This window comes from Notothenia rossii (assembly GCF_949606895.1).
Source record: "Notothenia rossii genome assembly, chromosome: 4".
NCBI lineage: Eukaryota > Metazoa > Chordata > Actinopteri > Perciformes > Nototheniidae > Notothenia > Notothenia rossii.
In genome coordinates, this window is record NC_136902.1 from 63,727,304 (window position 1) to 63,750,814 (window position 23,511).

The window sequence follows — 23,511 nt, forward strand, 5'->3', positions numbered from 1 at the left end:
GTATGAAAGTATAATTGTTCCGCTTCCTGGCAATGTTACCCACTGTGATTGGAGGCTATACAAACAAACAAATGTAAAATAAAGATACACACCACACAACTGTGTCACGATGCAACTGTCAACAACGTTCACCTATAGAAGTGGTTCTGACCCGGGTCAGACTGGACCTCTTCCTGGAATGGGGTTGGCTTTCCATCCTATTTTTACCCAGGAAATAAGTGCAGTTGATCTAATGACAGTGTCATTAGGACAAAAAGGTATTTATTGATTTCATGTTCACAAATTCAAACCTACATGGTATAATTACATTTGAAATTAGTCTTACCCGATCAGACGCTGGTTGTGGATGCCTGAGAGGTCTGATAGAGGTAAACAACAAATATATTCAAACTAATTTTCCGCGTTTGCACCTGCCGGCCACCGTACACAGGGCTTTAAAAACAGGTATTTAATGCATGGCCTAACACAAGAGAATTATAAACAACCATAATTAAACACAAATACTTTTCACTTTCATAAATGCACAGTAAGGGACGTGCATCAGTAGCTGCAACAAAAGGCCCTGATCTGCTGAAACAAACACACACACACACACACACACACACACACACACACACACACACACACACACACACACACACACGCACACACACACACACACACACACTCACACTCATACACAACCTTTCCATACATATATTATTTAATTGCGAATATGTCATTTTGGTGATTCTGTATAATATAATGGTCAATATGTACAAAACAAATCATTATCATCTCAATTAAAGAGCACTGCAGATAGGTTACAATATGTGTTTATTAGAATAATATGTGTATATTAAATATGATTTTAAACTTGTATTTGGAGTCATCCAATAATAAAGTTCAGGAAACATATTGGAGACAAAAGGATGAAGGGATGATAGGTGAGGGAGTGTTTCTATGTCTGTGAGGGAATGTAGACATTCTCCAAATAAAACACCGGAAGGACTGCTTAATACTTGACATTACGATAGTGATATTGAATATGTCCAAAGTAAATGTGCTATAGAGGCTCTCCCCATAAAACAGACAGAGCAGCTGATGTAGGCGTCTTACATTTATAAATATTCAGACATTGTGTGCTGAGGGAAATATGGTAAATCCAGGATTATAGTACATTTGCACTCTAGATTTAATGCTTGTACTTGTTTACACAAGACATATAAACACCGTACAAAATTATTTATATCTTCGTTATTTTCAGTCATGAATTGTTGGTAAAATTCAAAAATTCAAATTAAACAGAGAAAAAAAAAGTGATGACATTTAATCAAATTGGTCTCTGTAGAAAAGACAAGGAAGCTGGTTAGCATTGCTGCTGAATATAATTGAGCATAATGAATGCAAGGCAATGAAGACTTTAGAATAAAATCTGTTTACATCACACATCAGCCGTCCTAGAGTAACATACGTTATCACACCTAAAACAGGTTCATCATTGTGTGTCTTTGCTTTTGGGGTTTTCACTTTCCTGTTTTAGTGTTATACTGTATATGTTTATGCATGTAAATGGTCTGCAAAGGCTAAAATACCCAATATTTCCTCCAGAGGTACTTTCACACACACACACACACACACACACACACACACACACACACACACACACACACACACACACACACACACACACACACACACACACACACACACATTGCTTTTCTCCTGACTCTTTCTCAATCCATCTGCTTCATGTTTGCATTTCATGCCTGCCGGCATTTTTTTGAAGTGGCAATACTTTGATGCAGACTGAGGGATACATTATCATTATTTCAATTTCCATGCTGAGGTGTTTTGTGTACATGTGTGTGAGTGTGAGGAGGACAGAGAGGAGTACCAATGAGCTTAGTTGCGATGCCGTCTTCATACTCCTGTGCTTTCGCAAAAAAATAAGGCATAGTAGAACAAATAGGCAGAAAACAAAGAGAGTTGATGCAGGGGGTGAGGAAGGGAGATAGAAAGGAGGACAGGAATGCAGATGGAAGGAAGCCACAGAGAAGGGGAGAAGAAGAAGAGGAGGAAAGAGATAGGAGAGGAAGAGGCATGAGAGAGATAAAGACAGCAGCAGAGAGTGCATTTTGACATGGCGTCTAAAGCATAAGCCTCTCCTGCAGCTATGTACTTTGTGCAACGCTCGTCCAACTCTATCTCTCCTTCTATTTCACACTCTCTTCCCACACCCCTCTCCTTTCCCTTTCTTCTTTTTGACACTCTCTCCATTCTCTTACTATGTGTCTCTTGGCCTGTACAACAATTTAAGGTAAGGCCGCTGTCAGCACAACAGCGCCTCAGGTGAATTTCATGAGGAATAACAAAGACATTTACAGTAGCAGAAGTGTGCAAATATGTCATTATCTGTATCTGTTCAACCGCAAAATGATCTGTCTGTATCTGAATGTGGATAAAAGAAAGGAAGCGGGCGTGGTTATCCTAATAATGACATTTATTTTGGCAAATGTTTTTTCTAACCTATTGTTAATTGACAATGCAACAACTTCATTTAATAGTGGCCTAAAAAACTGATTTTTCCATGAGGACTTTTGCTTATACAGCATGTTACATCGCATTATTGACTTTTGAACTTTGACAAGGATACATGTAGTTAAAAGCAAAATGAGTCAGATTTGTTCTTTAAAATTGGCTCCTCCTCATCGGCTCATGAGCCACTAAGCTAAGGGGTCCTTAGTCTCGCCAGCTAGCAGCTTTTGTCCAGTCAGGAGAATTTGGGGGCCCTTCCCAGCATACAATCAGACGACACAGATTAAAGAGTGAACCAGTGCAACATAGGGCCATGGGGCACAGGATGAGGAGTGACCACCTCCAGCTAGCACGCCAGTCAGCTAGCCTTTAGCGTGGTAGCCAACCATATGCTGGCAACCAATCTGCATTTTGCTTGAATAAGCTGCTGTGTAAACATTTGTCGATTTAGCGAAAGTTGCTAAGAGATGGAGGAAGCTATGTGTGAGTGTTTGAGATGTGCTAACGTTCATTAGATGTAGATTGGGAAACCGCAGGAAAACCGGAAATAACAACACACTTTACCATACAATGTCATACTCCTAAAGAAACTTTGTCGAGGTGACCCCTTTTTTTAATACGTGCACCCTTTCTTCCTCTGTTGCTCTTTCTGATGTTTCTTCCATTATCCCTGTTAATTGTGGTTTCTTTAGGAGTTTTCCCTTGTCTGCTTTGAGGTTTTAAAGCAGAAGGTGTTGTGTGCTTCATATGATAACTCCACCTGAGACAAATGTGTAATTTGTGCTATTAAATATATAAATACATTTAGTTGATTGATTGATTAATTTGGATTAGCCATTCCTTCAGACGTAAACCCTGTTCCTAAGTCTGGTTCCACAACATCAGTCCGGCCAATCCCTGCTCCTGAGCAGCAGCAGCAGTCCACAATGAAGGAAGTCATCATGAACCCTTTACTCCTCAAGCTCTGTCTGTTGATGTTTATGCCAGCTATAAAAAATGCCTTCAATCTTGTATTACTCCCTTCTGGGTCAGAATCTTCTGTACAAACTTCACTATTGTAAATAGGCAGGTGTAGATTTTACACTTTTTCCGATAGATACCAGCCAAAACATGTCTTTTCATCACAAATCAACTTCCACTGCATGTCCTTGCACTAATTTCAATGATGCATGCAAATGCTAAAATACTATTTAAGAGTATATGGCAATTTCAAAGGACATAAGATTCTGTCGCTAGATTTGAACAAAACGTTCACCAACAGGCTGCTAAATAATGTGTTGCTGGTTATGTGTAGTACAGGGGATGTCAAAGAAAAAGATGGACTTTTATTAATCCCTCGTGGGGAAATTGTTTCTCTGCATTTGACCCATCCTAGTGTTAGGAGCAGTGTGCTGCCATTTTGAACGGCGCCCGGGGATGTAGAGAGTGTAGGCCCAACCAGACCCAATTTGTAATCACTTTAAACACACCATGTTGGTATGTCTTCAAAGATGTCCACTATGATCCAGAAGCTGTTTTCCGTGCTTCCCTCTTGCCAGTCATTTCAGAACTGTAAAAAGAATCTAAGGAAGGACGACAGTGACCATATCAGGGAGTTATTTATGCCTCACCCATAATTGTCAATGTTACCAACAAGCTTTCAATTCATTTCCTGCTTTATTCAACATTTTCCATTTTAATGTTCACTGAATGTTTAAATATAAAGAGCAAAGGAAATAATTTAGGCAACCTTTGTTGATGTTATGTAATTAGCGTTCTCTGTATTCAAAAGGAATCGACTCAGCGTAAACAGCTGCTTATCCTCCATTTTACATTTCTATTATCAACACAAATGCACAACAATCAAATGTCACAACTTTAACAAGAAGAAGAATGGAATAATATGAAATTGTTGTATACAATCATAATACATTTAACTTATCATTAATCTTCAAAATGATCTAATTTATACATCGTGTTTGTGGAATTTGCAATATGATTAGATGGATCAGCATAATACACCTTTCAATATTCTCAAATGTAAAACCTAAATTTAACAATTATAGATCATTTGTGAAATGATTTGTATTATCATCATATTATCAGTACATCTGCCAACCAAACTACTTTGTTTTGTATATTTTAGTCTTACAGTACAATACAATATTTAACACTCAATACTGCTTTATATGGAGCCCTAGGGTACAAAGACTACAAAAAGTAATACAAATGGTTATACTGTCATGTCTGTTAATCAGGTGTACATTTACATTTACATTTGTTTCCATGCAGACATGTGTTTAAAGGGATTATAATACGCTGTGCTGCTCTTGAACACAGGCTGCAGATGAGGATCCAACATCTATCTGCTGCTAACTTTATGACCATTACCTAAACAGTCCTGGCAGATGGAAGAGTCCTCTTTTAGTACATGTACACTGTTTGTTTATTTTTTCATCAGCCTCAAGTCAAATTGAATTATTATGCCATTTAAAATCACAATTTTGTTCAGAGGCCTTTACACTATGCACCTGTATGCTTTATAAGCATAAAGTCTAAGCAATATCTGTTGTATTTACACAGCAGACAGACGTAGCAATATGAAAAAACAAAGGACAATTTGTTGATGAAACCAGGATATTTCATTGTTTCACCAATGGAGTGTTGAACTCCACCTTTTTTCTTTATCGTTCCACGATTAGACGAAAAATGATTACTTCACTAATTCAAATAAAGATGTACAGAAGAGAAATTGAACTTATTAACTATGAAAAATAATATATGGCCCACTTAGGACACTGTACACACTATGTCTAACTGACACACACACACACACACACACACACACACACACACACACACACACACACACACACACCAGACTCACACACACACACACACACACACACACACACACACACACACACACACACACACACACACACGAACACACACACACACACACACACACACACACACACACACTGGGTCAGCCTTACAGTTACAGTGGAGAGCGGCTGCAGCTCGACATGCTGACTTCTGAAGAAAAAGAGGGACACCCATAGGTGCTGATGGGGTACTGCAAATGTGACTCCATCAGTGAGAACGTTACACGGTGACAAAACCAGACAAATATGACAAAGAACATGAAAATAATAATATTAAGAGTTACAGTTACTTTTTCTGTTATAAACTTCAAAGCTGTCACTTACAAAATGGAACATATGATCAGGTTTGATGAGTGAATGCAATGGGTTTGGAAGGAATTGTATAATCAATTGGACTTTCTTATGTTAGTGTAAATATGAATATAACGTTTCTTATCATTGAATCATTAGGAATATGTATCACCAAACGTACACTTTATTTTATTGTTGCATAGCCAAGGTATGCATATGTCTGTATCATTGATTCAAAGATATTCATACCCACACACACACACACACACACACACACACACACACACACACACACACACACACACACACACACACACACACACACACACACACACACACACACTGGCTTTGACGGAATGACAGGTTGGCATTGAGGGAGTAGGATAGTGCTTTTGTATTTGTTTGCCTCTCTATGGCAAACCATGTCAAATGTGCCCTTACAGGGACAAAGGACCTGTCTGTCCCTATGTTTCAGCATGGTAGCATACAATGTAGAGCAGATACACACACACAGACACACAAACAGACACAGCCTGGAGGTAAACTCTTTGTCCGGTATGTGCTCCCCTATTATAACACAAGCCTGCCTCGCCTGATTCCCCAATACATTATAAGTGTTAATTAATCCAAGCCAAACACAATGCATTCCCAAATGGGTTCTCTGTGTTAGGTGCTCTACAAGTACAAGTAGATGCAGGATGACATTTCTGCTTTTTGGTCTTCATTTCTCTTGAAAGGGAGGAATATACAACTACAATGTCGTTTTTGTGCTAATAGTGTTCTGTGTTTTGTAGAAGAGCTGCGTCTACCATGGAAAAAATTAAATGTTATGTACATGGACGACAAAAGGTGACCCCAGATACCTCACCAATTGTTTTCTTCACATGTTGTTTCAGGTGAGCTGTATAAATGTGGATTGAAAAATATATTACTTTTTTGTTTTTAAATGAAAAAAAAGAGGTAAATGGTTGCTCGCGCTTACCATCACACTTCTATCAAAACTTAATATTATTAATACACATGAATCCCAATAAGTAACTAGTTGAATACAAAATACTTAATTAAATATGTACACATTACTTGTTTTTATACACATATTCTACATTCAAAAATGTAAAAAAGAAAAAAAACGTTTCACAGAAACAATATGAAATCTTGAATTTAAAGTAAATAGCGTTATTCTAATCATTTGCCTTTTCGGTAAACACATCGGTGAAAGTTCAAAACCTATAAACATGAAAGCAAGTTATGCTATAATATGGAAACTTCTTCATAAGCACCTTGAAATACAAGTTTTGAGTTTCACGGTCATGGTCGTTTGTTTCGTGAACATCCGAATGGTGCATCACTTTAAATGTTGCAACCGAAAGGAATTGTTGGTTATTTGTGAAGGATGGTCCGGTGTATCCTATGCTAATGAGAATAGCATTGAAGCTCTTATCATGGCTGTTACTTCTGGGTCGTTCCACTTGGTTTTGCGGCATAAAAAAGACAATTCAACCGCAATAATTGTCTTTGTTTAAATACCATCCCCACCAATCGACAGTGTTAGGTGTATAACATACTGTAGTTGCTCAATACCTGTTTGTCCTGATTAAAGAGTCATATAAATTACACAAAGACAATGGTATGAATCAGCAAGTCATCGGTTTGAAATTCAAATCTATTTTCACACCATGTTGTGCTCATTTAAGACCACTGTTGTGCGACAGCTCTATTACTGCACAATCAAATGCAAACAAGCCTGGTAATGTTTCTTCCAGCTTTCATGTATGTGAGGATAGATAACTGTAAGATCAATTGTATAATTAAAGTAAATATTTAAAAGAAAATTGTTATTTTTTTGTTGTTATAATTTGAACAGCATGGATGCTAATTGCTGATTGATAAAATGGTCTTACATGGATGCCTTCAAAGTGTGCTTCTTGTTAGCTCGTAATCCATAGTTGCGTAATGACAGTGTAATCAGAGACGGCTCGTTTTAATATAAGCGACTATTAGTTCAATGAAGATTTTGTCTTGGGAAATCTCAATTTAACACTGTATTTATACACGAGATTGTATAGGACAGGGTCCGCCCACTTTTTCTTCCAACTACCATTCAGCATGATGATGCATTAGTTACAGGTTCATTGTTGAGAACTTCTAGGCTGGTTCTGTTGGAGAACATTGAGAAGTCCATTAGAGCCTTACACCTCCATACAAGCCATTCAATACGGTGTCTCTTTTTCCCAGGTATGGTGAGACTAATACTGTTCACAATCACATACATTATCTTGGTGATGTCCATTGGTGGAACTTAATAATTTACTCAAATATCATACTTACATAATGGGTAATGTATGTGGACGTTTGAACTGTATGTATAAACTATCTCTGACAGCCAATGAATTAAATCTGTTTTTTTATTTAGAGTAAATGTTAAAGTTATGTGTCTATCAATGAAGTCCATGAGACTCCCTAACATGATTCTAGATAGTAAATTATCATGGAAAAATCTTAAAAATGTGGTAATTTCCAAGATGGGACATGGTATTTATTTTATTTAAAGATAATAAACTTTATCTAGCACAAAAAAGGGACTATGTTTAACATGGATTCCCTTCACTGCTCTCTATGCAAATTAACACATCAATATGTTTTCTATGCATTGCTTTAACTCACAAATAACACATACAATTGCTTTGAGAATTAGTGTTGTAAATGGTAACTAACCTACAGTTGTTGTCTATGGGCGTTGACTGTTGCCCAACTAAGGTATGTGTGACATTTTCAAATTGTCGGGTGCATTTCCCAACCCTAAAAATGTAAGTTTGTTTGTTCTGAAAGTCCCTGAGGACCTCCATTCTGCCGACAATGCCACTTTTGCCATGCCACCAGGGTGCTCAGACATTATGGAGCAAGCCAGTAAATAGATTCTTAACTCTTGACTAAGGGGGTCCTTAAATATGGCCTACGATTCATTTGCATACACAATGCTATTAGAATATGGCCATATGCGGCAAGGCCTTCCCCAAATATAGTCTGATGATCAGCAATGGTGTAACCTAACGAAGATTTACTCAAGAACTGTACTTAAATACAATTTTGAGGTAGTTGTGCTTTATTTACAATTCTTTGCTACTTTGTACTTCTACCCCACCACAATTCAGAGGTATATTGTTTACTCTAACTCCGCTATATTTATTTAATACCTTTAGTTACTTTGCATATTTTGTTTAATGATGTGAAATATAAACAACACTTAAATAAGACTTTAGTTACACCTGGAGAACAATTCCAAAGCTACCCGGCCTGCAGTGTCAATGTAACATATTGATTGCAGCTCTATTACTTGTAATAAAGTATTCCTACACTCTGGTACTTCTAATTTTACTTAAGTACAAGATCTGAGTACTTCTTCCACTTCTGACGGTTGGGTTGCAATGCGAACTCAATGCATCTTGCGTGCATTCACACCTGAGCTTGTGATCGTATCATCCGAGATACATATCAAGAAAAGTTTGAGCATGAAAATGCTTTGACCCCCATCACTCAAAGTGCTGTCAACAGCTTGAAGGATGTGGGAGTTTATTGAGATGGAAAATGGCTGCTGGTTACAGCAGCTAAGTACATGATATAAAAGCCAATCCCAGTTTCTTAATGGCCTCCATTGTTCTCTGAGGGGGTGGAGGTAATTATAAAGTTCATTACTGTAATGAGATAGGCAGCAGTTGAGAGAGAGCCATCAGTAACTGGGCCGAGAAACAGCGATACAACTGTTGATCAAGTCACTGGAACAGGACGCCAATGATGTGAGGACAAGTTCTGATAATGTAATTAGTTCCCAAGATGGGGTTCTTTCTGACACGATGGGTGAACCTTTGATCTGACATGTGGCTTTGTTTGAAAATGTTTTGTAGAATTATTTGCTTTCTATGCTGGTTTAAGATACTTGCTAATTTGGAGAGTCTCTACATTATTACTGTTTGAAACATGCCTTATGTGTTGTATATATTCCACAAAAACACAGCTGTCTGCATTATAAACAGTAACAAATTTGCCTTGTGTGCAGAGTGAGAAGGCTTACGTCCCACCTTAAAGACCAACTTCCAGGTTAAAGACACCTGTGAATAAATGTGTAGGAAAATGATGAATACACTAGATTTTTTCTTTTTTTAAATACAGAAATATACACTACAGTGACATCTGGCGTCGTTTTTGTAAGAAATGTTCACTTCCGCATAAAAAAGCCTCGGCACGTGACCTCTCGCGTGTGACGTGATACGGGGGAAACAAGGGGGAGAGCGGCCGGTGTAACGTATTAATAAACATGGATCCCAATGCTAGTTTCGACACAGAAGAAGTTGAACATGAATATTCAAATGCATATGAGGGACCACAACCTTATAATTATGAGCCTGCTAGGCGTCCAAGAGACCAGGAGCAGCCAAGGATTAGAAGAAATAACGGCCATCGGAGAGAAATTGAGCTGTGGTGTGAGGAAAACCAGTGGAGAACTGGGCAGCTATCTAACGGTAAGTGACCGGCGTTAGCTACAGAATGTTAGCTAACGTCACATCACAACATTGTGAAGTTAGCTATCATATACAGTGTTGGAACTAACGCGTTACAAAGTAACGCGTTACTGTAACACCGTTATTTTGCCAGTAACTAGTACTCTAACGCGTTATTTTTTTAATTCAGTAACTCAGTTACCGTTACTACATGGTGCGTTACTCCGTTATTTTTTTTATATAGTCTCGGCTCCCAGACGTTGGTGAGCGGCGCCAACAGCGAGGCGAACAGAGATTAGAACTGTACTTAAGTACAGTCAGTGGCGGCACCAGGGTATGGCTGGGGTAGGCTACAGCCATACCAAGAAATGGCTTAGCCCTACCTTAGCCCGACCATGAAAAAGTATGTTAAAGTAAGCATTTTGTTAACACGGATTGCGAAAATCTACCGGTCGTGTCCACAACACACAAACTGATCCTGCTTTAACAACAAGTGCACGTTACTGACGCAATATGGTTGATACCATTCGGGCTTATGCTAGAGGGGTGCAAGGAATAGTCTAAGTAGTGGGGGAGTTTTATACACTAGGTGTGGAAATTATTTCGCGTTATAATATCAGCGCGGCCGCGGTCAGATCAAAATGCCTCCGAATGCAATTTGAATAGACCTACAGCCAATCAGAGCAACGAAACGTTGGGTCTGCTCAGAGTCATAGAGATATAAGATATCTCTCTAGGGATCTGGGTCTGCTGCATCATGCATTACTGATACGTCACGTTCACAGTGAAAAGTCCCCAAACTCGCGCCGAGTAAATTGCAGACAGACAGCAGAACTTCTAGGATTAATTGTGATATAGTTTGTATGTCATTACATTACAAATAATGATTTGAGAACCACCACTGTATGGGTTAGCCCTACCATAGATTACCCAAGAAAAATAATCTGGCGCCGCCACTGGCTGGGACTAAGCTAGTAGCCTAGCTAAGACCACAGACCCAGACTCATCCGACGCCACTCCAGCAAGAGTGACTCTGCTAAGCAACAGCGGCTGGATTTTAACCGAGGGACTGCTAGCCAGGGAAAAGTTGATAAAGCCATTGCCAGGTATGTTGTAGAACACATGCAGGATATTTCTACTATTTCTATTGCTATTTCTTGATCAACAGATTGTATTATTCTCCAATGCAATATCAGTACTGAAATGAAGGCTATAAGGGCATTAATGGGAGCCCTTTTTTTTAAGTAACTAATGCGTTATTGTTCACAGTAACGCGTTACTTTTAGGTGTCGGTAATCGGAGGAGTAACTGAGTTACTTTTGAAATGAAGTAACTGGTAATGGTAACTAGTTACTGGTTTTCAGTAACTAGCACAACACTGATCATATATCAGGCTATAACTAACGTAGTATTGACAATATAGTAACGTTACTGGCAGGACTGTTGATACTGATCCATAACAGAAACTAATGCGCAAGTACAGTATCAGCCGTATCTCGCGTTACCTAATGCAACTCCACACTACGGTGCTCTGTACCGGAAGGGAGACGCGAGATACGGCTGATACTTGACGATCTGGCGGAGAAAGGTTGTGGAGCCTCCATTGATATGCCGTTGTAAATGGCTTGATGGAAAGCAGGTGTGTAGTCGGGGAGGGTGCACAGCTGATTGCAGCAGGTGAGTGGAGGTTGAGCCGGGAGCCAGGAGTGACAGCCACCACGCCCACACAAAAAAACACAGAAAGGGGGAAAAAAACAAACACAAAGGAGACGGCTGGAGCAGTACAGCCACCACAGCGTTACCTAATGCAACTCCACACTACGTCTTACGGTGCCGTGTACCGGAGGGGAGAGAGAGAGAGCAGCGGAGGGGGGGGGAGAGAGAAGTAATACGGTTTCCAGATAAAGCTGTGGAGAGTATGTGCTGCAGGGAGGTGGATGCAAAACGCACCCAGGAACGAACGCTAGCTCCGGTCCTTTTTACTGTGGACTCGATGTCCTGACAGGCTGGTATTTGTGCAACCTGCACAAACACAATACTGCACCATGATTACAAAGGGCGAAATACAATGTAAAACTACCAAAAAATACCAGCTCACTAAAATACAACCGCTCAACTTAACGCAACGCAACTACTAACTATACCCGCGGTCAGAGAGCGGAGATGTTTCCCCTTTGTTATGTAATATGACGCGTTTGACGTATGACCTTAAAAGAAAGCCGTTTTTAAGAGCAGAGCTCAAAATTGCTCCTTTCCCTCTGAATTCCTGCCCTTATGTCTCGTAAAACATATCAAATCCTACATTCACTTTTTTATTGTAATTTTCAAGCAAGTTTAAGCATAAATAGAGAAAAAAAAAAAACCTGCAAGATGCTCTTTAAATAATTTATTCATTGCGCATATTCCAAGACAGGTGGCCAAATATGTTGTTTTTTTTGTTATCATCTCCATTTTTAATGCCAATATTTGCTGCTGTAACAGATTAAAATATGGCGTCCTCACACATTAAAGACGTGTTCACACATTACTTTTCACAACATCTTTTTGTAACATGATTTTGTAGTGTGACTTTATGTGTACTATTATTATTATAAAAGGCAATTTCAGCACTGTATTACTGGGTCAGGTTTTATGATTTGGGTTGAATAGTTCAGTAGTGAATAAAAACATGAATCAAAGAAGTGCATAATGTTATATCGAAGTTTTCAGCCTACAGTGATGCTTGAATAAGTTGCAATAACAAATCCCTTAACTTTAAAGATCTGTAGATACAATTGCATCAGCGTTGAAATGCACTTCATAGCATTCATCAGGAACCTCGTAGCGCTACAATAGTTCAGTAGAACGTTCTATCTGCTGCTTTAAGCTGTTACCCTCAGTCCAGAAAAAAAAAACAGGCTATGCAAGCAGTGTTTGAAACTATAATCACTTAGCAACCAACTATTTGGGATTGTCGCATCATCACAGCCACACACAGTATTTTAAAGATAAGATCAAATCAGAATCAAAATCAGATCAAATTAGATAAGATAAGAGATGATAAAACTAGATAAAATATAATAACAATATCCTCCTTTTTTATCAGTGAATCCATTTAAGTAATGTAAACCAGAATAATTCCTACTGCAATTATACTTTAAGATTCCGGTAGACTTTCTAAAGATAAGGAGGAAGAGGTTCTTCTCACCCTAGTGTTTATCGACAGCGAGATTCTGGAAAGACTCTCAAGCTTTAAATATACATGCATGTGAAATGTTAGTGATGCACAGTGAAACGTATCCTGATGTACTGCATCTCGGTGTGGACTCCCATCTGCACCAAGAAGAAGCAAATAGCCCGGCAGAGGCCAACATGAACACACTTGAACATATTTAACATTTGTTAATGAACAATTGTTCTAGTTTCCCATAGTTATCGATAAGATGAATTGCATATGTTTATTCTCAGCCGTTGATGTACATTTTTTTTGGATCCTTGTTTTGTAATGTGAAGATCTGTAGTAGCTTAGCCTGAATTAAGCCTGGAATTGAAGTATTTTCTTTTTAATGTTCCTGTTGCCTGTAGTCTCTTGCATTTGGGTTAAAAGTTCCACTTCCATTTCTTGTGATGATGAAACTATGAAGTATCAATACATGCATATATGCAGATGCTCAGAAACCCGGACTGTTTATTTTAAATTATGTTGGACAGGATTATGTTAACGGACAATTTTCACAGTTGTCAATTAGGTTAAACATCAGTATTTTTGTCTTAAATATCACGCGATGTGTCTGAATTCTCCACTGGTATTTCCGACTGGATTGGCCTTACGAGGACAACTTCCTGCTGAAAGCTCCAACTTTGAGAAATTAATTGAGAATGCTGAGATGCATCATTACTTCTCAAACTCATTGCATGTAATGAGATCTATTCAGCTTTTACCTAAACCACATTTACTCGCAGGATAAATATATAAAAAGGGTTTTCCTTTGACAAGTTAGAACTTGTGAAATATTAATTATGTATTACCTTAAAACTAACAATTTACTCAAGATCATGCAGTTAAAGTCCAATTGTTGTGCTTTGAGGCACTTATCATCAGTGTCCTTCAAAATCCTTACCTTTTTATTTTTTTAATAGCCATAAATGGGTTCTAATCTGCTTCCTGTGTGAACTATGTCAAAGCTTTCAGCAAAGTTTCTTTTTAAAGTTAAATAGAAAAAGGAACACTGCAGTACGAGGACAGACTCAAGTGGCTCTCTCTACACAGAAAGGACATAAAGCTGAAATAATGGTTCATTATCAGTGTGACTCAGACAGTATAAAATATGCCTGATTTCCACTGTGAATTATACCAGCTTGTGGCGGCTGATTTATCGACTAGGTAGGCTACATTCGTAATAAAGCAGAAGGAATTATTGCTTGGTGTTAATATTGGAGATTTGATTGAAACGGAAACAGGGGCCGTTGTAAATTAGACAGTATATCACTGTGTTCCAGCCAGGCTGCTGTTCTGAGAGGCTTGCACTGATTTGAACAGACAATGAGGTTTACTTATTTTAGCATTGATTGGTCATTAGAGAAACCTTATTTTAATTAGCATTCCTTTAACCATGATGTTGAACAATCTAACTTATCTAAAACACTTAATATTGAGTATTATTTGTGGTTCATGTCCTTTCTACTGTAAATATGTATACTTATATGTATGACATGTATATATATACTTTTTTTCAAAGATTTTAAGATTTGAATGCCTGAAAACATGTTGTTGGGAGTCGAGACGATGGGTATGAAAATATAACAATAATTTATTTAGTGAACACAAAAATAAACAGCCGCGGCGCAAGGCTCACACAGGGAGTGTGCGAGAGGAATGAGAGAGAGCCTCCCGAAACGCGATGGGCTGTATTATAGCAGCTGCCCAGGTGCAGCTCGTCAGTCCTCAGTCCACGATCACCCACAGCACTGGAACCTGCAAACAAGAGAGAGAGACCACAGAACACCTAGTGGTGTGGAGGGGTCTTCACGGTGTCTTTAGAAAAATCCCCTTCTGCAATGTGCATTTGCTAATATGACTGCCTCCTTCAAGTATTCAGATGCATATTTATCGTGTCAATAAACCCATTTCAATAAATTGTAATTGCCTGACGGAGAGAGAGTGGAAGGCTAGGAGGCGAGAGAGGACTTGTCACTGTGGCATGGAGAACATTAATTGCCCATGACTCTGACTGTGTCCTCCCTTTAGGCGACTCGCCTGACAATGGCCAATCAATACACAGTGTTGGCTGATTATAGCGGGAACACCTCTCGTTTTACAGAGGGCTGTGCCTTATCCTGATCAATAGCTTCAGTGAGGAGCAGCTGTCTTTGTGTCTGGCTTTATAGAACTCAAAGGGATCATAACAAGTCCTTATGATCACGATTACAAGAAAAATAGAGCGTCCAAGTAGAAATCTAGTCAAATAAATAAATTAGACAATTAAATACATTTACATTTCTGACTTTTATGAGTGGTGCTGTACTGAATGCATCAGTAAGTATGATGTATTCACAGATAATGGGTGCAAGATAATCAATCAGCACCATAGCATTCATAGGAGAAATTTAAGGTTTATTAAGGAATGTGTTAGGGATGTCAATATGGGTTGAAACATTAAAAATAAAACCTTGAGGTGTTTTTCTGAATGACCCAAGATTCTTCATTTCCTGCTTTTAAACAATGAAGGTACTTTGGGTAAGAAAAAAGCAACTTTAAGAAGTTGATATCCTCTATTTTTACACTTCACCAAAAGAGATGCAGTCCAATTTCCCTCCATTTTCAAATTAAGTGAGTTTTGTGAGTTTGAATGCGTTCACTGTTTTTAGAAGGCGATGTTCTTTGGGCTCCATTCAACAACAAGCATTGATGGAAAGATGATGACGAAATGGGGCAGACCAAGAATAATCAAAATGAATCAAATAAAAAATATAAAAGAGGAGGAAAATAAGTTTGACCATTTGAGAATTCTGACAGCAAGCAATTTCAGGTTCTCAAATCATCAAAGTAAAAGCAAAGTAAATCAAAGACAATAAAGTGTGTTCTGTCTATACTTTACCTTTATCCGCTTTCAAACTGTCATCAGAACGCAAATGTTTGAATAAATAAATAAATAATTTCACTTGTCATTATGTGGGTTTATATATTTTAAGAAATATGAAATTTAAAATCACACTTAAAGGTAAGAAAGGAGAAACCAGCTCGAGTGCGCTAGAATTTGAAAGTACACAGCCCAAAAAAATCTGACCCTTCTTTCAGACTTCCTTACAGAGCCCCTCCTCCAACACACACGAACGTGCACATGACCAATGAGGGCACGAGGTAAGTTTGTGCACATATGGATGGCTGACAGGCAGGTAGGCCATCCAGTTATTTTAGTAGGGCCGGCTCAGATGATTGGTCGTGCTTTTTACAGCGCCACGGCTTCCACAGATGAAAGTTGTTTATGTATTTATTGTCAAAGCTTTTAATGTATTCATTGCTAGCGGGATGTTAAGAGCATTCCATGGATTATAACAAAAAGTGTTTCTGAAGTGAATTACCTACAACACCTTTAAAAGGTCCTTGACACATAATTTTAAGGTTAAGGTCTCCCACTCCCTTTGTGTGCTTGCGGTTTTCTCCTACCGGTGTGATTTAAGTGCTTGTTCTGTGTAGTCTGTCCTCCTAGGGCTCCATGGAGGAGAGGAGGTTATGTGGCTTAGGTCCTAGCGGTTTGGCAACAACTGAAAATGTCTCTATGCATTGTATTTGCATTTACAATCTACATATAATGTTGTTATCCTGATGGTCTTTACAACAATTTCACATTGGCCTATTCCTGATATAAATTATTAATTGGATTCCATTCGGTATCGAGACATAATAGAATGCATTTTAAAATAAAAGAACTGGAAACTAGAGTGTAAGAAACACCTGGCTCACGTGTACTTCACGTGCACACAAAGTGCCCTACGCTTAAGTAACATTTGAGAGTAGATTGAGAAAACAACTTTATGCAAAATGCAGTGCCCAAACTTTGATACTACAGTACTGTAGCAGTACGTGAACATAGCCAAGGTCAGATTTGTACAGTATATGTTGACTGTATCCAATTTTCTGTCACTCACACCTAAGTGCACCTCCTTTTGGACTCAATTTCCCATGATCCATCACTCCTGGTCAGCTTAACACCGAATTGTGAAAGTCAAGTCAGTAAAAGTTGACAGCTCCCTTTGTTTGATTCTTTCCTTTCCCTAGGACCTCTTCGTCTCTGGCCTTCGCTTCAACGGATCCCAACCATAAGAGTTGGAAAAGATGGCCGCCGCATGGCATGGCTCTTTAAAGCTGATATCTCTTTGCCTTCCAAAAATGTTTGTGTAGGCCTGCGCACACACAGAGCTTGTGGAGACACAGGACTGCACACTTTTTATTTCTGCCCCGCTTTGTTTCATATTAATATTGTATGTTTTCCATCGCTTTTAATACATCGTTTTTGGTAATATTTTATACTGGTTTGTTTAATATGGTAAAATATCCTTCAACTAGTACTTTCTATTTACAACATATCATAAATAATAACTACATATAATAATTAATATGTTATAGTAATTCCTGCTGATAACCATTTAAATGCCATTTTGTATGAATGCGCCTACTTACTGCTAGTGCTACTTATTACTAACTCCCATTAATGATTGTATGAATATGAACAGTTTTATTACTATTACTGCATATTCAACTCTAAAGATGGCTACACGCATTATATATATTGTCACGACCTTCATGTTTATGTATGATATACGTTCCAGCTTGCCACATACGCTTATTTCCTTCATGCAGACTTTACCTCCAGGCTCAGTTTGTGACATGAACAGCCTCTTTTGTCAACTTCAGAAGGCAGGAGGACTGCAAGACAGGCAGCAGGAGGGTAAGACACACACACACACACACACACACACACACACACACACACACACACACACACACACACACACACACACACACACACACCCTGCCTGAGCGTGTGTGTGTATTTTCCGCATGGCAAAGGGTTAGGGTTCCAAACTGTAAGAGGATTAGTGACTTGAAAAAGGTAGCCGTCATTTAATTGAAGGCTTACCAGCATCCGGAAAAAGGCTAGCAGTCAAAGTGAAGGTATAACCCGGCCCAGAACATCCTGTTGAGACCACATTTGCCAAAGTCTATGTGTTTCCTTCCGTCTGCCTTCCCCGCCTTCTTCTCAACCTCAGAGGCACGCATCACGTTTTATCACTGAGCCTCAGCTTCTTAAAGACGTTTACACGTTTTGCAATTTTTAATCTCTTCAGCTTGCTAAGAAAGGTGCCTTCAACTCGTATTATTGAAATGCTGTGATCTTTGGGAAACTGCTCGGGCCCCGAATCCCTCTTCCTTTTGCCTTGGAGGAAGCTGGGGCCATGTCAAGAGTTTATGATACATGAGGAGCTGAACACTTTAGCTTCGATTGCCACTATTCAGCTATACAAGCACAGGCTGCTAGTAGGGTCAGTCGCTATTGTTTGGACATTCATTCTTACAGTATGTATGTTGGGTATTACTCCCTCTTTAAGTCCGAAATAGAGTTGACAACATTTTTAGAATGACCTTAATCAGGATTACTTCCTTTGATATATAAAGTTCATTGAAGACTGTCTTTACTATGACTCCTACTGTAGGCAGCAGGTGAGGCTAAGGTATGTTTTATTGAGGGTGCTCTGATTAATACATGATATGAATATTCTTTGAGTATGATCAGTAACCTTTTTTTATACAGGATGCAATGTGAAGTGGCTGGGCATTTCATTCCTCTATTAATTAATTAATACATTGTTGAATGTAAACTGTAGCATCTACCAAGTCTACAAATATGTGGTGCTCAATAATATAGAAAACAATCATTTAAGGAAGGATTAAGTTTACGTAGCATACATTACCCACCAGCCTCAGTTTACTACCACAACAAACAGCTACAATACTACTACTGCCACTCTATGGATCCAATACAGTTGGAATCATTACTTATTGGGAATCTTCTATGCAAGTGTTTGGAGTATATAAAAACAGGCAAATCTGTTCTTAGCGGATTGACATCATCATCAGTAGACTTTGTTACAGTCCCCTTTCTAAAGAGGACATATTATGCTCATTTTTTACATGTCTCCATGCTTTAATGTTAAAAAATCTCTTTATTTTTCTCATACTGCCTGTGCCGCAGCACCTCTTTTCACCCTCTGTCTGAAACTAGAGCCAAGTCTGCTCTGAATGGTTAGCTGGCCGGCTCTGTTGAGATTGTTCATCCGCTTATACATGTCCCGCCACATAGCCTATCACGACGCACAATTTGTTGGAGCGCTAGCTAATATAAGCGCAAGTTTTACAAAGTGGTGTCACTATGTTACGGAAGTAAACAAAGGACTCCAAATGGAGGTGTTTCAGGCCGAGGGGGGGGGGGGGGGGGGGGGAGTGTGTGGGAGAGAAACTCCCTCTGAAGGGTAAACAGGGATTTAGCCTTTGTAGACTATTTATATGCACAACAAACTTTATTTTCACATAATGTTAGCTATGTATTCATGCATAAACTTTGTAAATCATAAAGAAAGTGTTTTACATTTGTCTTCATACTGTAGGTACTTTTGTGAGGAACAATAAAAGATACAACGACTGTGCAAAATGTGTTCACACAGTCTCTGTTTGACCCAAACCTCTACCCATCAGCACATACACACATAGAATCACAGAAGCATTTGGCTAAATCCTACAGACAAATAGCTGGCTGCAGTACAACCCACAGCCAGGCTCTTCAGTAATGAAAATTGCAGTGTAGCTGTCTTTATTTATGGCTTGACCAAATCACACAGCTCTCGATGCTCTGCCAAATGCTCATTGACAGCCTACTGAATGCAAGGCTGCGCAATCTCCAAACCTGTAATTGTCACCATGATACCAGCGCTGCTTGCTATTGGTATTGATCACACACCGATTGCTTGTGAGAGTACATTCAGCCAATAGGAGTGGACGTGACCTTTAACATCTGATCTGACCTACCATCACTTGTGTCTTGTACGATTAGAGACAATGTTTTATTCATACACATTGTAAAGGAGTGATTGAGTTGGGCAGATGAATGCCATGATTTACTGTTATTAACTCTTAAACACAGACAATCTTGTGTGGGTTTGTGGAGTGCCGTGTTTACAGCCGAGCAGATGGTGTGATTGCAGATAGTTTCATGGTAAAAATCAGGCACAAGTGTCTTGTTTCGAAAGAAGAGGTGCATCAAGTTGTGATACTGAAATGATACTGAATTGATAGAGTAATACAACCACCTGTCTCAGTAATTAAGACATGTATTTTGGGATTATGATGAATATAATATATTGCATGGGAGTTTACTCTGACATTAAAAAGGAGCAAATAATCAGCTTACTGTTAAGTATTTCAGGAACTATACATAAATGGCATTAATTTGAAGAACAACCACATTACTTAAAATATGTTACACATTGTCTCGCAGTATTATAGTCCAGCAGGAAGGGCCCTCAGATTAGTGATGTGAAGTTCGCGAACGATCCGATTCTTTTGAGTGGCTCTTTGGTACGAACAAAAGGAACCGAGTCCTACTTGGTGAGAGCCGTTCTTTTTATCGTTGGTTCACTGCCTGCCATAAATCCACTCGCCTTTAAAGGAACTTGCTTTCCTGAATGCAAATGTTCCATAAAGGATGGCATAACGCATGCTGCTTGATTAGTAGTTTGGCTGGCTGAGAGATGTAGCAAGTTATACATTTTTTTTTTCTGTGAGTAAAAGTAGATTTCTGGCAATACAGTCAATCATTATCCTGGTGATTATTTTGCAGATAAACCTATTAACCCCGCCCCCTTAAAAAAAACGGCTCTTTTGAACGGCTCTCGGAAAGGAACGGAGCCGCAAATCCGGCTCCCTTCAAAGAGCCGTAATTCCCATCACTACGCAGCATAGCTTAGTGTACTGCTAAAGTCAATTTTCAGGATAAATAGCCAGTTAGCATGTGAAAGTACCCGCAAATATCAAATAAATAAGTAAGTAAGTAAGTTAGTCAGGTATTTAGAACTTTTAAATGTAAATGAAGACCAGCTCCCTAAGTTTCAGCTCATATTGCAGCTTGTTCCAAGCAAATGGAGCACCATAGACCTTTTCCCCAGCTCATTATGGAACAGACCTCGGAGCAAAGCCTATGAGGTCCTGTATTTTTCCAGATGATAGAAATCCATAGATAAGGTGGAAGAACACCAAGAATAGCTTTATAATTCAGTATAGATAAGGATAAATAAAATTTACAGTCTTTTACTGTAGATCATTAGTTCACAATACCTTCAATATTAGGAAAATGAAGAAGATTATGAACCTTTATTGATCCCATTAGGGGGACATTTGTTCCACTCTGTTTACACGCACACAGTTCAAATACATTCAGGAATAGGTGCACACATGCACATGTATTGGGAGAGGTGCCAGAGGAAAGAGGCTGCTTGCCGGTCGGGGTACGGTGCCTTGCTCAAAGGCACCTCGAAAGTGGACGTGAACTGGCTCCTCTACAACTACCAGTCTACGCACTTTTTTTTCTGGTCCAATTGGGAAGTAAACCGGCGACCAATTAGTTCCAAGGCCCAGTCCATACAAACTGAGCTCCTGCCGCCCAAGCAGAGTTAATTTTCCAGCTGATTTCGGATGGAGCCATGCCTGTGTGCCACCTTGTCTTAATTCTGCAGCATTATCAGAATTGTTTTCAAAACACTGATCAGATCATAGCTCAGTGATGCCCCTTACAGCATGGTACAAACAACTTAGTCATCTGGGTGGATTTCATATTTACTTGTTGAGTCCGGACTGCACGCTTCCACTTTTTTTCTAAGTCCATTCATTGCTCCACTGCTGGCAAATTCTCTTTTGTCAAAACTCCCTAAAATCACACAAACTTACCAAAGTGCAGCCTGCAGCGCTACATTTTAAATTACAATGCAGGTATCGATTGGTCGTGACAACCACATGATACAATAGAGTGTATTGTTTGGGGTCCATTGTATTGTTGCGTTCCCATAATAAAGACAGTATTATAACTTAATGTATTTGTGAAATGAGGATTAAGATTGGAGAGAGCTAGCAACCTACTGCCACCGGAAAATGGCAGAGAAAAGGGCAAAAAACATGGAAGAGATGGAAACAGCTGTAACGGTAGTGAAGGAGGAACATTTATTAAAGTAGAGCTTCTAGAAACTTTTTCCACAGAAAATAATATTATAATGATTACATAATTAACCAAAAGAAAAAAAAAAGTGTAATAGCATAAGCATATATATGAGTTGAATTAACAGAGTGGGTTATTTGCTTTTTGATTGCGTACACATTGAGGTCTTAGTGTATTTACTATATTTATCATTTAAGGAACATTAAATAAAATGTGACCTCTATTGACTTGAAAGCAGCGGGAGAGTTTTCCTTCCAAAAAGGAAAATGGCCATGAAAGCCTGAGTTCTCGGCACCTGGCCAAGTAATCATTAGGTCATCAGTATTGATCAACAATCCTGTCAAGCCCCTGCAGATATATTAGGGTCATCGTGTGCTATCGGGCAGCAAAAATCATATTCATTGCACTTTTAGGCTTCAGCTCTGACAGCAGGAGTCTGGATCGAGCCCACTGGTCCCACACATCTCTGATAGTTTCTCCACATTTTTTATCATACTTTATAACTTGACAGAACATAAAGGCGTTATCATGGCATATAATGTCTTGTGATGTCATATAACAAAGTCATCTTTTTTTTGTAATACAACTGTTCTATATGGGATAAAGATGGGAACACTTTTCTGGTGTATATTTAATGTGTGGTCACATGATATAGAGGTTTTTGCCAACATAACTGGGTGTTATTTTCATCGTTCATCAGTAAAAATATACTTTACAATAAAAGCTATACACACTGGTGTATTTTATCAGCCCACTGTGTTATATCAATAAATTGTCTTTTTCGAACATTTTGTTGAATGATGAAACTGTATTTTGGTTAGGATTAGGGTTAGATAGTTAGAGAGTATAATGCATGAAATCACATAACTACTATAACTTCACAACACAAAGACATTTATGTTTACTTGTTACACGAGTGCAGTCATGCAAATCTGCAGAACAAAGTGGTTAATTAACTTCAGCTGCTGAGAACAAACATTAGTTTTTATTTATTAGAGAACACCATGGAATACTCTTTGAATAATCACGTCATTGCAGACATGGAGTACGCCAGTTTTTGAAATAGCTGAATACTGCTGTTCAGGAGAGCGTCTGTCA

The 23,511-nt window shown here is 38.8% G+C and overlaps 1 protein-coding gene and 1 long non-coding RNA gene across 2 annotated transcripts in view; one reads left to right on the forward strand and one right to left on the reverse strand.

The window, feature by feature from the left end:
- The window catches only part of LOC307036324 (uncharacterized protein), a 98,516-nt gene that overhangs the window by 58,395 nt on the left and 16,610 nt on the right, over nt 1-23,511 (forward strand). Inside the window, exon 5 of the transcript XR_013807331.1 lies at nt 17,430-18,099. The gene's annotated coding sequence lies outside the window, so the exon portion shown is untranslated. The remainder of the gene's footprint in view (nt 1-17,429; nt 18,100-23,511) is intronic.
- LOC307036328 overlaps nt 1-23,511 on the reverse strand; it is a 238,918-nt gene that overhangs the window by 15,145 nt on the left and 200,262 nt on the right. The gene's annotated exons all lie outside the window — the stretch shown is intronic.